The 13,181-nt window shown below is 44.6% G+C and overlaps 1 protein-coding gene across 10 annotated transcripts in view; it reads right to left on the bottom strand.

The window, feature by feature from the left end:
• Positions 1 to 13,181, bottom strand: part of SOX5 (SRY-box transcription factor 5) — a 770,837-nt gene that overhangs the window by 462,587 nt on the left and 295,069 nt on the right. For 3 of the 10 annotated variants that reach the window (XM_083572725.1, XM_083572727.1, XM_083572718.1), the window contains exon 1: positions 12,487 to 12,752. The exons of 6 other annotated variants lie outside the window; for them this stretch is intronic. The gene's annotated coding sequence lies outside the window, so the exon portion shown is untranslated. Of the gene's footprint in view, positions 1 to 12,486; positions 12,763 to 13,181 lie in introns of those variants that run through there. One more of the 10 variants, XM_083572720.1, reaches the window with a different exon arrangement.

The raw sequence follows: 13,181 nt of genomic DNA, 5'->3' as shown, positions 1-13,181 counted from the left end.
TGAAGTGATTTAATGCTAAAAGCCAGCACTTTGAACTTAGCTTGGAAATAAACCATGGCCTTTGCCTGGCCTTCTGCAAAGATGGCCAAATTCCTACCCTTCTATCTAGACATGAAAATGGAAGAATGGGAATGCAACCTGCAAGTTAAGAGACTGCTGGCTGTGTTTCTGCAACTTAATATAATGATGATGATGATATGTGTTCCCCTGCCCTGTGTTAGATCAAGTGAAACTTCTGAAGAATTTCGAAAGCAGTCTGAAGAATTTCGCTTTGACCACCAAAACGAAGAGGTCAGAAGCTTTGGTGTGGCAGATTCACAAAACAGAATTGAACTTTGAAATGAATTGGAAGACTCTTGCTGGGAAACAAACCTAGAGGAGTTTGAAGCACCTATTGCAGTTTCAGTAAGGTTGGCAAAATTTCTCACACTTATCTAATCAGCAGATATTTTATGTCCATGACCATGTCCACATGTCAAGGTAAACAACAAACCATGGTTTAATGTGAATGAACAGAACTTTTGCATGCTGCCAAATCACTCCTTCCTCAAGGCAAGAGCAAGATACCATTACTAAATCAGCTCTCGTGGTTTATTTCTCTCCAAACAAACCCTTATTATTAAATTCATTCTTCGCTTGACAAGAAATAAACCATGGACACGGATTCACATGCCATGTTAAGCCATGGTTTATGATTTATATGCAAACAGAGCCTTCTTACTGTACTTGTATATTGCTTTAAACCCAACTTCTTTCCACTAAAGAAAGGTGGAATTTTGCCTTTCATGTGTACACACACACACACACGCAAACTTTCATCTTCTTGGGTTTTTATTTGGTTTATATAGTGGAAATGTTTCTCTGCTTAATTGGGCTGACATCTTCAGAGCCTAAATAAATATCTTGAGAGTCCACAGCAGGGGTGGGGAACCTCAGGTCCTGGAGCTGAATACAGCCCCCAAAGCATCTTCTTATCTGGCCCTGAAAACTCTCCCCAGGCCACAGGGCTCCCCTGGCTCTGTTTCTGCCTGCCTGCCTGGAATGTGTCCTTTATGCCAATCCCTGTTGCCTACCTGAATGGAGGACAGGTGTGTGTGTGTGTGTGTGTGTGTGTGTGTGTGTGTGTGTGTGTGTAGAAAGCAGTCTACTGTACAAAGGTGAAATTTGCATTTGTTGCAACACCCCCTTTTTACTTCTGACCCCACCCACCATTCGTATGTGGCCCCTCAAAAGTCACCCAGAAGGTAATGTGGCCCTCAAGCAGAAAAATGTTCCCCAGGCCCTGGCCTGCAAGCCTCCCAAAACCAAATTCACCGCCTTGAAACGACCAGCAGGGGCAGCATATCGCCAGCGTCCCTGTCCCAAATAATTTCCCCCTTGTTCAGCAGAAGAATGGGTCACTGATAGCTATAAAAATATCCTTTCACTGGGACTTGGGGGGGGTTGTGCATGTGTTTCCCTAGGAAGGAACAGAAGACAAGGCATTCCATTCAGCCAACAGGGGACTGAGTGCATCAAAAAACGCAGCCAGGGTTTCTCCCCCCATCCCCATCCCTGCCCTCCCCAACACAATAGCTCAGAAAACAAAAGGCAGATTATTAGGTTTAAGTATGTTAGCTTGTTCTTCACATGCCCCCCCCCCCGCCCGTCCAGCACATCTGGCGACCATGTGTGGCAAATGCTAATTAAGACTTTCCTAAGTGAGCTACAATTAGTTACGACTGCTGTTTAGTTCTCCCGGGCCCGTAGCGAGGAAATAAAACAAAACCTTCCCTTTACTGTTATACGGAAATCTCCCGGCCCTCCCCCCTGACCCAAGCCCAAGGGATTCTCCCTCATCATCACGCTGCTGAAATTAAAACAGAAAAGTGTAAGCAGATACTTTAAGGCTCTCTTCCGCCTGATTTTCTCCCCTCCCCCTCTTTTTTTTGAAAAAAAGAAAAGAAAAAAAGAAACCCAGCATTTTATTCATTTTGATTGAGTGCAACAGGCAGGCAACAGTGTGTCTATGATCCTTCCAACAAAAGGGAATTGTTAAACAGATGTCCATATTCTACTCTTCACCCCACCCCACCTCCCCTCGACTGATAATATTAGAGACACAGCAGTTTTATCTACTCCTGCGCCATGTGTGCGTGTCATATATATAAAAGAAGGGGGGGGTTGTCAAAATTATCGGAATAAACTGTACAGAGAAAGGATGCAGACTGTACACAATTATGACTCTCTCAAGGACCACACATTTTTATTTACCTTTGGCCATTTCTTCCCTCCACAGATCAAGCTCTTTCCAGAGCTGTTTGAAAAATTTAACAACAAGAGGCATTTATTTTACTGCGTATCTGAACTTTCAACAAGCTCCGTCCCCAAAAAGCTCTGCATCGGGGAGGTAAACCGACGAGAACAACAAAATATTTAAGGCGCAATCCGCCTGAAAGCTCCACGCATTTCAGTCTCGTTTAATTTCAGCCAGAGATTTATGCACGTGCTTAAATCTCTCCTAGGCAGTAGAACTTCCAAAAAAGTTTTGAACCAAGGCCAGATGATGGATTGTATCCTGTACTAACTTTACGCAGAGAAGACCCACTGAAAATGATAGCAAAGGCTAATTTCAATCGGTCTTCTCTGAGTAGTACTTAGTTGGCTAAAACCTCATATTTTGCTGCAAAGGGTCATCCACAAATGTCCAAAGTGCAGTTTATGTGGCCAAGTCAATGTCTTTGTTTTTTTCCATTGGAGATATGGCAGCCTGAATTTTGAACTCTTCTACTCTCCACCGCTTTCTCCATCATCTACCAGGGGCTCATAAAATATAGTTGAAATGAAACCAGAACTGTACACAGTACACCAAGCTATTGCACCATAGATTTGTATAATGGCATTATGATACTGGCAGCATCGTTTTCAGTTCCTCTCTTAATGATCTCTAGCATGGAATTCACCTTTCATTCACAGCTATTGAACTCTGGGTCAACATCTTCATCGAGGTATCCACACACACCCAACAACTCCAAGATCTTGTTCCTAAACAGCAGGGCCGGCCCAAGGCATTTCAGCATCTGAGGCAAACCCCCCAACGGGGCATGCACCCGCTCCCCGCCAGGGAAGAAGGGGTGAGTGAAGATTGTTATCAGGAACAAGGCATGAGGAGGAAGATTGACATTGGAATCTGCCGCCCCGGGAACCCTGCCGCCTGAGGCAGTTAACTCAGCTGGCCTCATGGTTGGGCCGGCCCTGATAAACAGACCTGTTTAAGATTGCATTCTATCATACATGTATGCTGGCTAGGAATGATGTGAGTTTCAGTCGAAGATATTTTGAGGGCAACAGGTTGGCAAGGGCTATTATAAAGTATGAAGTGAGGACAAAATTCATTGTTAAATTCTGGATCTCCTCAGGAAGAAGCTAAACACACCAGATCCCTGAAGATCTCACACACATTTTCACATTCTGTCTTCCATTTCCCCCTGATATCACTCGCCCCCCCCCCCCAGCTTAAAAATCCATAGTATTGCCCCTGGTACATATTCTCGGCTCAACTTCAATTTTCACAGTAAGAGACATGACATATTTTCTTCCTTTTTATAACTCTTAGTTATACCACAATGTGACTGCAACAGCTCAGCCCCCACTAGAAAGGATATTTCCACTAAGCAAATACTCGGAGTAATTAATGAAGAAGTGATAATATCTGAATGCATCATGGTTTGCACAAATTACGGCTTATTTGTATCAAAAGAAAGAGGCACAGCCCTCCTACTAGCTTGAGAGTACAACCAAAGCAGGGGGAAAGGATCTCAGTTCTAAACATACCACAAGAGATTACGTTTGCTGATTAAAAAATAACAATGAGATTTCTAAACATACAAGCGCAAAAGCATCTGCGAGATACGGAGTAACAGGCAGAAAGAGGAACAAAAGGCATTTTAAAGCATTTTAGGATTTTTCTGAGGGAGTCAACCTGGTGCCCTCTAGTTGTCCATTTATTATTTTTATTATTTATTACATTTATATATTGCCTTTTTCTTCCAAGGAACTGAAGGTCCCATCCTCAATTAATCTCCACAACAACCCTGGGAAGTAGGTTATGCTGAGAAGCAATCACTGGCCCAAAGTCACCCAGTGAGCTTCATGGGTGAGTAGGGATTCGAACCCTGGTCTCCTAGCTCCTAGTCTAACACTCTAACCATTACACCACACTGGCTCTCTAAGTAGGGATAAGAGAATTGGGTAATGTCTGTTCCCTTCAGCATCTAATTTTTCCAATCTTCAGTTCTCCACATTTCCACTTCAGCTTGCAAATTTTATTTGGGGGGGGGGGGGGATAAAACCCTCCTGAAAATTCATCTGTGTTTTAGTGTGAATTTTCCTAAACCAATTATATTTAATGCAGTTTTGCCTAATATACACACATTGCTAAGCAATTTCCCCTAATATAATGCATAAATATATCTTTAGTGAGAAACATGCATTTCTGTTTACACTGTACCCCAGCAGGTCCATTTCTTTGTACACATTTCTTGGCCGGCGAACTGAATTGGAAAATTTAGAGAGGCGTGAATTTTGAAGGGTGGCTGCATTTTGGGTGGGTGTTTTGGGGAAAGTGTAATTTTAGGTAGGTTTGCCTTTAAATGTGAAATGAACTTCATTTCTTCCCCAGTTCCCTACTTCTGAGCACATTTATACACATTCATTTTCTATTTTAAAAAAATCGAACCAGTGTGAAATAATATAGGTATATGCACTAACACACACTGTAAAAGTGACACAAAAGCAACCAGAATCCTGTTCAGCTGAAATGCACTTAGTTCCTACCTTCCTTCAGGCTTTCCAACTCAACACAGGAGGGGAAGGGGGTTACATCTGGCGTGCCCTGTGCTCACACAACCACTCTCCCTAAACACTTTACACCCACACATTGTTTTGAACATATGAAGAGGCTTTATATATTTTGGGATTGCTGTGGGAAAGTGCATGTTAAGGCCATGTGCACATCCGCACTCTGAAATATGGAGGATCCAGACAAAGCTAGCTGCGTTTTGTACCCAGCGAAATCAACGGGGCTTAAGTCGCCACAAACTTTTCACACTGATTTCAGTGGTAAAGGGACCCCTGACCATTAGGTCCAGTTGTGACCGACTCTGGGGTTGCGGCGCTCATCTCGCTTTATTGGCCGAGGGAGCCGGCGTACAGCTTCCGGGTCATGTGGCCAGCATGACTAAGCTGCTTCTGGCAATCCAGAGCAGCGCACGGAAACACTGTTTACCTTCCCGCCGGAGCGGTACCTATTTATCTACTTGCACATGACGTGCTTTCAAACTGCTAGGTTGGCAGGAGCAGGGACTGAGGAATGGTAGCTCACCCCGCCGTGGGGATTCGAACTGCCGACCTTCTGATCGGCAAGTCCTAGGCTCTGTGGTTTAACCCACAGCACCACCCGCGTCCCAGATTTCAGTGGTATCTAAGTGCAACTAACTCAATCTGCAGCCAGCCCAGGAGCAAACTGAGCTGCGATATTATAGGCTGCCCTTCTGCACTGTCTTCCCTGCCAGTTCAGTGAGGATTAAATCAAGTGGGCCATGCAGATGATAGAGAACTGAATGTCGACCCAGATTTCTCCAAATGTCAACTCAGTGTGCAGCAGCTGCGATAAAGACAAAGTCCATGTTAGAGATCATTAGGAAAAGGGATTGAGAATAAAAACTGCCAGTGTCATAATGCCGTTGTACAAGTCTGGGATGCCAGCACACTTGTTGGAATATATCGTGCACAGTTTTGGTCTCCCGCAACTCGCAAAGGATATTGTAGAGCTGGGATGGGAAAGGTGCAGAAGAGGGCGACCAAAATTATTAAGGGGCTGGAGCAACTCTCCCTGTGAGGAAAGGTGACAAAGTTTTGGGCTTTTTAGGTTAGGGGGAAAGGCAAGTAAGGGTGGTGGTGAAAGAGGTGTATAAAAACTCTATGCAACTTAGAGAAAGGGAGTAAGGATATGCTTCTTAGGATATAATACCAGAACCTGGGGTCAGCCAAAGAAAGTGAACAGTGGGAGATTATGGAAAGAAAAAAGGAAGTCCTTCTGTGGAATTCAGGGTCGCAAGCTGCAGTGGTGACCACTGCCAGCTTGGATGGCTTCAAAAGGAGATTAAACAAATTCATGGAGTGATCAATGCTAGCAGTGGCTACCAGTCACCACGGCTATACATTAACTCCAGTAACAGAAACCTTATGCCTCTGAATACCAGACCCTGCAAGTGTCCTTATTTCCCAGGGACAATGTCAGATTTGAAGAAGTTTCCCAGTTTCTGATATGGTCCTGGAATGTCCTGCTTTTCCTTAGGACGTCCCTATTTTCATCAGAGAAATGTTGGAGGGTATGGAGTTTTGCAACTCCTGAGCTAAGGAGATACAACCTTTAGAAGACATCTGGAGGCAGCCCTGTATAGGGAAGTTCTAAATGTTTAAAGTTTTATTATGCCTTTATATAGGGGGACGCGGGTGGCGCTGTGGTCTAAACCACTGAGCCTCTTGGGCTTGATGATCAGAAGGTCGGTGGTTTGAATCCCTGCGATGGGGTGAGCTCCCATTGCTCGGTCCCAGCTCCTGCCAACCTAGCAGTTAGAAAGCACGCCAAAAAGTGCAAGTAGATAAATAGGTACCACTCTGGCGGGAAGGTAAACGGCATTTCCATGCACTGCTCTGGTTTCAGTGTTCTGTTGAACCAGAAGCGGCTTAGTCATGCTGGACACATGACCCGGAAGCTGTACGCCGGCTCCCTCGGCCTGTAAAGTGAGATGAGCACTGCAACCGCAGAGTCGGCGACGACTGGACTTAATTTTCAGGAATCCTTTACCTTTACCTTTTATGCTTTTATATATGTTGGAAGGCACCCAGAGTGGCTGGGGCAAACCAGTCAGATGGGTGGGGTATTATTCTTATTTTTATTCTGGAATAGGACATCCTATTTTCATCGGAGAAATGTCAGAAGGTATGGAATACAAGTTGTTGAGAAGAGCACTGTTGTGCAGATGCCTTGCATTTAGGCTTCCCACAGGTATCTGGTTGGCCGTTGTGAGAATGGGATGCTAGACAAGTTGGCCTTGGGTCTGATCCAGCAAAGCTATTTTTTATGTTTCTGTGCACTAAAATGCTTCTGCTTGAAAACCTGGCTACAAATGCACCCACGGAAAGGCACACTAGGAAAGTGTTTTCCAAAGTAATTATTCTTTACCACATTATTGCTAATATTATATGATTTCGCAAATTGATCTGCATTCTGCATGAATGTGCCCTTCTATTAGAAACAAACACATGCATGCATATCCCAATTTACTTCCCTACACTCAACACATTTTTCAGTTAACAGATTTCAGAAGCGGACAAGCTACTTACACAGCTGAGGATTTAATTTCAACAACCCCCCCTTTTTTTCTTCCTGTCAAATACAAACTTTGCCCAAAGCTAATTTTATTTATGATGAATATGATCAACTTACTTTCACGAATCATTGTTGTACAAACCTGAAGGAAGAGATGGTGCTAATGTGTGAATAATTGTTGACACAATTAAGCACCCAGCTCTATGCCTGTTAAACAGCTTCCAGCAGTAAAATTCTCCAGTAGTTTAAAGGGATAGTCAATTCATTTCGGAGTGCAGAGAGAAAGGGGGAGTTCTTTTACTGACTTGGTGTTTTGAGGGGGTTCTGAATGGGCCCATATATGGTACCTCAACTCTTCATCGCTGAGAAATGGGGGTCTCGCTGTGGAGAATGGCTACATATTAAGTCAGACGCTTACCGTTTAGAGACTCAGTAAACAGAAGGCTCACCCCTTGACCTTCCTTTGCAGAGACTGTCTGGTTCATAACCTGCCAGGGACTTCCGCCTACCTAATGACCTCTTTGTGAATTGGTGGGATTGCTCTAAATTAGCCTTCCTTCCGACAGCCTTGCAAAAGGAAGGAATCAGCAGCCTAGTCTGGATTGCAACACGAAGCTGGCGGGCGGGCGGACAGGGGTTAGGTGGGTGCTGTAGTGATGCTGAAATGAACTCTCTTAGTTTGAAGTGGATCAAAAGTTGTGGGGAAATAAAAACTCTCATTTCTGCTCCAGAAAAAAAATATGTCTCGTTTCTGCTCCAGTCTCTGTTGGGCAAGGTCGCAGAAGTTGATGAACTGCTCACGCTGGTGACGGGGAGAACAGTTAGTCCAGCCCAGACCTCTCTACACATTGCATGCTTGTTGACCGACAGCCTCAGCCAAATTGCTAGGTGAATGATATGAACAACGTCCATGCAAAGACCACTGAATTCCATGTTTTGGGCAAATAACCTGCTATGTAATGTGAGAGAGGCGAGGTAATGCAGAACCCAGGGCCGTGAAAAATCCTGTATGAAATAGCCAGTTATCTACATTCTCTCTCTCTCTCTCTCTGCCATGCCCTTAAATGCACTGGATTCTGTCATAGTCTACCCTGGGAGTGGGGAACTGGAGCTGGTCAGTGGATCAGATGGTTATCTGCCCCACCCCTCATGAATCAAATTTGATAGCTGGGTGGAGTCACTCACTTGTCCATCACCTGCCATCACGATGACACCAGAAGCCCTCTTTTTGCCTTCAAGTGTCTTGTATAGCACTTTGAAAGGGGCTTCTCCTGACCTGACAATCAGATCTACACACAAAAACACACGAGCCCAAGAAGCTCATGGTACCTTTATCGTTAATGAGGAAACCCTGGCCAAGTTCAGAGTGTTGCACTAGGGCCCAGACATGAAGTCTTGTGCCCTGCTGGCAGAGGATAGTGTTCTGCTTCAAGGATGAAGAATCCATGGCCCTCCAGATGATGCTGGACTCTATCAACTCTCGCCAGCCTTGACCATTGGCCATACTGGCTGTGGCTGATGAGAGTTGGAGTCGCACAAGACCTGGAAGTCCACAGCTTCCCCATCTCTGATCCACTTGGAGGGTTGCCCGATTTAAAGATAAAAACTATAAGGAGAGACAGCTGGAGCTCTGAATTTTTTTGTATTTATTGGCGGAGGATTATACCACTTAAAAAAAAAATCTCAAAGCAGTTTATGTAGAAACATATACGAATACAACAACAACAACAATGTTGCTCATCAATGGTTTGCAGCTGAACAGCACATTGGTCCCATCCTTCCCCCATACAGTGAGATGTATGGGGTTTCTATTTGAGCTGTAATCACTCTCACAATGCACTTACATCAGAGGGTTATTGCAACAGTGAAATAAGGGGCTGGGAACAATGAACACCACCCTGATGTCCTTGGAGGAACAGTAAGATAATAATTGAATAAATAAAAACCTCAAAGACCACCTCTCGCTACAAGAACCTACCTGGACCCTACAATTATCATCAGAGGTCCTTCTCTGTGTGCCTCCTTCAAATCAGTCACAGGGCTTCCAAATAATCCTGGGTACTGTAGTTCACTCCCTACAGGAGAAGGATTCCCAGCTCCTTTAACAACTACAGTTCCCAGGATTCTTTGGGGGAAGCCATGTGTGGATGTGTCCATTGTCACAGCTTCTTATGCACCAGGCGAAGACATTCCTATTTTCCTGGGTTTGGGAGTCTTAACACTGATTGTACTGCAATATCATTTATGTTCAATTTTTGGTGCTCATTTTTTTTAGTGTGGTGGGATAGAAAGCATCCTTTTCAGGCTTGTTGTTGTACGAACACCTTTAGAAACCTTTTGCTTCACTTTAGGCTTATTCAGTGTATCTGCTGTTGTTTTTTAAAGTTGCCAAGTTGATTGGAAGCTTAAAATATTTTGCAAGTCGCTTTGAGACAATTCTGTAGCAAGTGACAAATAAATATGGGGAAAGGCTGTATGTAGCTCAGTGGCAGAGTTTTCCATGAAGAAGTCCCCGGGTTCAGTCCCTGAAATCTTCAGGTAGAGCTGGGAATGTCCACCTGCCTGATACCCTCAGAGGCTCCTACCATTCAGAATAGAGAGAACTAAGCTAGATGGAACAAGGATCTAACTTAGGACAGTCTCCCATGTTCCTAATAAAGAAAAAGAAGGCAGCATACCAACTCCTACGAAGCAAGGCTGTGCCACTTCAGCTCACAAACATACACCGAACATTTAGCCTCAGAAAATGTGACGCCCCAACTTTCCTGTGAAGCTTGCAGCCTTCTGGAGAATAAGATGACGAGACTCAGTGACATGGTCCAAGGCCACATCTGTGTCACAGCCTGCATCTGAAAATTCCCATTAGAAGCAGAGTTGCCGTGTCAGTTCTGGAATCAGATGCCAATGCTGGAATTACGACCCATGTGCCACTGTGCCAATTTGAGACCCAGCTCCTGGTTCCTACAGGGGCCGTTTTTTGCTGCCAGCTCAAAGGGCCATTGGATCCAGCAAGCCTGTATTTTGCTCATCATAATTAACTGATTAGAAGTGCCCTCAAAGTAGATAGAGCATCTTTGTTTGCAATCCAAAACTGATGGGAGCATAAGGATTAAGCTAAGAGCGTACTAGATCATTGGGAAGAAATATACCACCAACCTGCCAATAGTAGGGAATATATATATATATATATATATATATATATATATATATATATTACACCCTGTGCTATTTTTCTAGAAAAAGAGGTGCCAGAACTCACCATGAACACCTCCCTCTTTCTCTTAGAATGGTGATGGTGCTCACCTGAGAGGTGCCAGAACTGAGTTCCGGCTGGGGAAAAACAAAACCTTGTTTACACCTGATGTGAGGCAAATGTAGACCTTTGAACTTGCTGTTGTTTGCATGTGACCTGCTGGCATGCCGGCTTTCTCAATTGTTCTGCCAAAAGTCCTGCGCACAGCAATCAAGTCTTCAGCATCCAGTTCAAAATCAGCAAAACTCCCCTCACCATTTGGCAGGTTACTGGAGACTCCATACAGACCACTCTCTATGAAGCATCAGAAGCATACAGATCATCCCTCAAGAATAATTTTTATCAGTTATTAGGTAGTTTTCTTTTAAGTCATTGATAATGCTTACTGCTTGCTGAATGGTCACCTGTATTCATAAAGAAAGGTGATGCATTCTATAAGCTAAGAGATTGGGATATGAATCAGTAAGGCTCAGGTTCAAAACTTTCCTCTTCTAGGAACCATGGTATCTAGGAACTTGAGGCCACCACCTTGCTGCAGCTAAGCAGGTCTGGGTCTGGTCCATGCACGGATGGGAGGCCACCTAGGAAGAGCCACGTTACTTAGACCTACACTGGCTCCAGCACATTTCCAAGTACAATTGAAAGTGTTGGTGCTGACTTTTAAAGCCCTAAACAGCCTCAGCCCTGTATAACTGAAGGAGAGTCTCCAATCCCATCATTCAGCCTGGACGCTGATATCCAGCTCTGAGGGTCTTCTGGTGGTTCCCTCACTGCAAAAAGTGAGGTTACAGGGAACCAGGCAGAGGGCCTTCTCGGTAGTGGTGCTGTCCCTGTGGAACGTCCTCCAACCAGATGTCAAGGAGCTAAGTAACTATACAACCTTTAGAAGACATCTGAAGGCAGCCCTGTATAGGGAATATTTTTTTTTTTATGTTTAATGTTTTATTATGTTTTTATATCTGTTGGAAGCTGGCGCAACCCAGTCAGATGGGCGGGGTAAAATAGTAATAATAATAATGTTTCCAGGATGGAAGGAAGGTGAGATAAGAACACAAGCACAGCCTGTTGCAAGTGTCTCATCTAGTCTACCATCCTGTTCTCACAGCACCAACCTATGGGAAGCCTATAACCAGGTTCTGCCACATTACTCTCCCTTCCAGTGGTTTACAGTAACTGGTATTCAGAGGCATACTGGCTCCAACAGTGAAGTGAGAACACAGCCATCAGGGCTAGTACCCACTCATATATAGGTAAGAAAACAATTTAAAAAGAAATGAAAAGAAACTCACTTAAGCAGCCATTCTTTCTAAGTCTCAGTTCCCCCACTCCCCCAATCTTCAAGAAGGGGATTATAGCAGTTCAAAAGCACGTGAAAGTGCAAGTAGATAAATAGGTACCACTCTGGCGGGAAGGTAAATGGTGTTTCCGTGCGCTGCTCTGGTTTGCCAGAAGCAGCTTAGTCATGCTGGCCACATAACCCGGAAGCTGCTCCCTCAGCCAATAAAGCGAGATGAGCGCTGCAACCCCAGAGTCGGTCACGACTGGACCTAATGGTCAGGGGTCCCTTTACCTTTACCTTACCTTAAATAGTTGTTGTGAAGATGCTAACAATATAATGTACCTGAAGTGCTTTGAACAACCAAAAGCACTGTTTAAATGTTAAGTATTATCAACACTGGCCCACTGTGTCTTCCAGAGCAGACAGCAGACTTTTCACACTTTCTGCCTGAGAATGGAGGGAAGCAACAACTGTTGCATGCATTATGCAAGGGCAGAAACACAGGGAAGACTTCGTCTCCATTATATCACCCACATCTTAGAAACCCTCCCAGCAACACTTTTGCCAAGACAATATTACCTGGGTGCTTCTTTTTCTTCTTCACCTGTGATAACGCGATGAACTACTGAGGAGCGTCACTTGCCCCAGACTCTCTTCTTCTCACTGCTTTGTTTTTCCCGATCCGTCACAGGGGACAGTGGCAGCAGCATGAGGAGCCCAGGGAAAGCGAGAAAGACGGATGGAAATCCCACACAGAGTGCCCTTTCTCTCCCCAGACAGGCAATCGCAGACTCTCTTGTCAAGCCAAGGCCTCGCTAACCCCAGGGCCCGTCCTTTTCTTCTCTGTAACAAATCAAATTTTGCAACCCAAGCTTGCCACATCATTTGAGCGTATTGACACAATTGGGACTTCAACCCCAATTTTGCTTTGTGTTTTTCAAGTGGGGTTTACATAAGTAGAGAACAAGATAAAGCACGCACAATACATCGGGGGCCCAGCTGAGCGAACAGTGAACTCCACGGTCTGCGTATCTGGAAAGCAAATCCATGGCCATCTCCAACCTGCTAGCAATGTTTAAGGGGCCTTCCACCACCACCCACTGATTTTTTAAAAATTACTTTTTGAGGTTGCTATCTAGAATAATTATAAAGGTAAAGGGAGCCCTGACCATTAGGTCCAGTCGTGACCGACTCTGGGGTTGCGGCACTCATCTCGCTTTACTGGCCGAGGAAGCCGGCGTACAGCTTCTGGGTCATGTGGCAAGCATGACTAA

Source organism: Podarcis filfolensis (assembly GCF_964270895.1).
Source record: "Podarcis filfolensis genome assembly, chromosome: 10".
NCBI classification, from domain to species: domain Eukaryota; kingdom Metazoa; phylum Chordata; class Lepidosauria; order Squamata; family Lacertidae; genus Podarcis; species Podarcis filfolensis.
The sequence above is the reverse complement of the archived record's forward strand: the minus strand, read 5'-3'. Positions and strand labels throughout refer to the sequence as shown.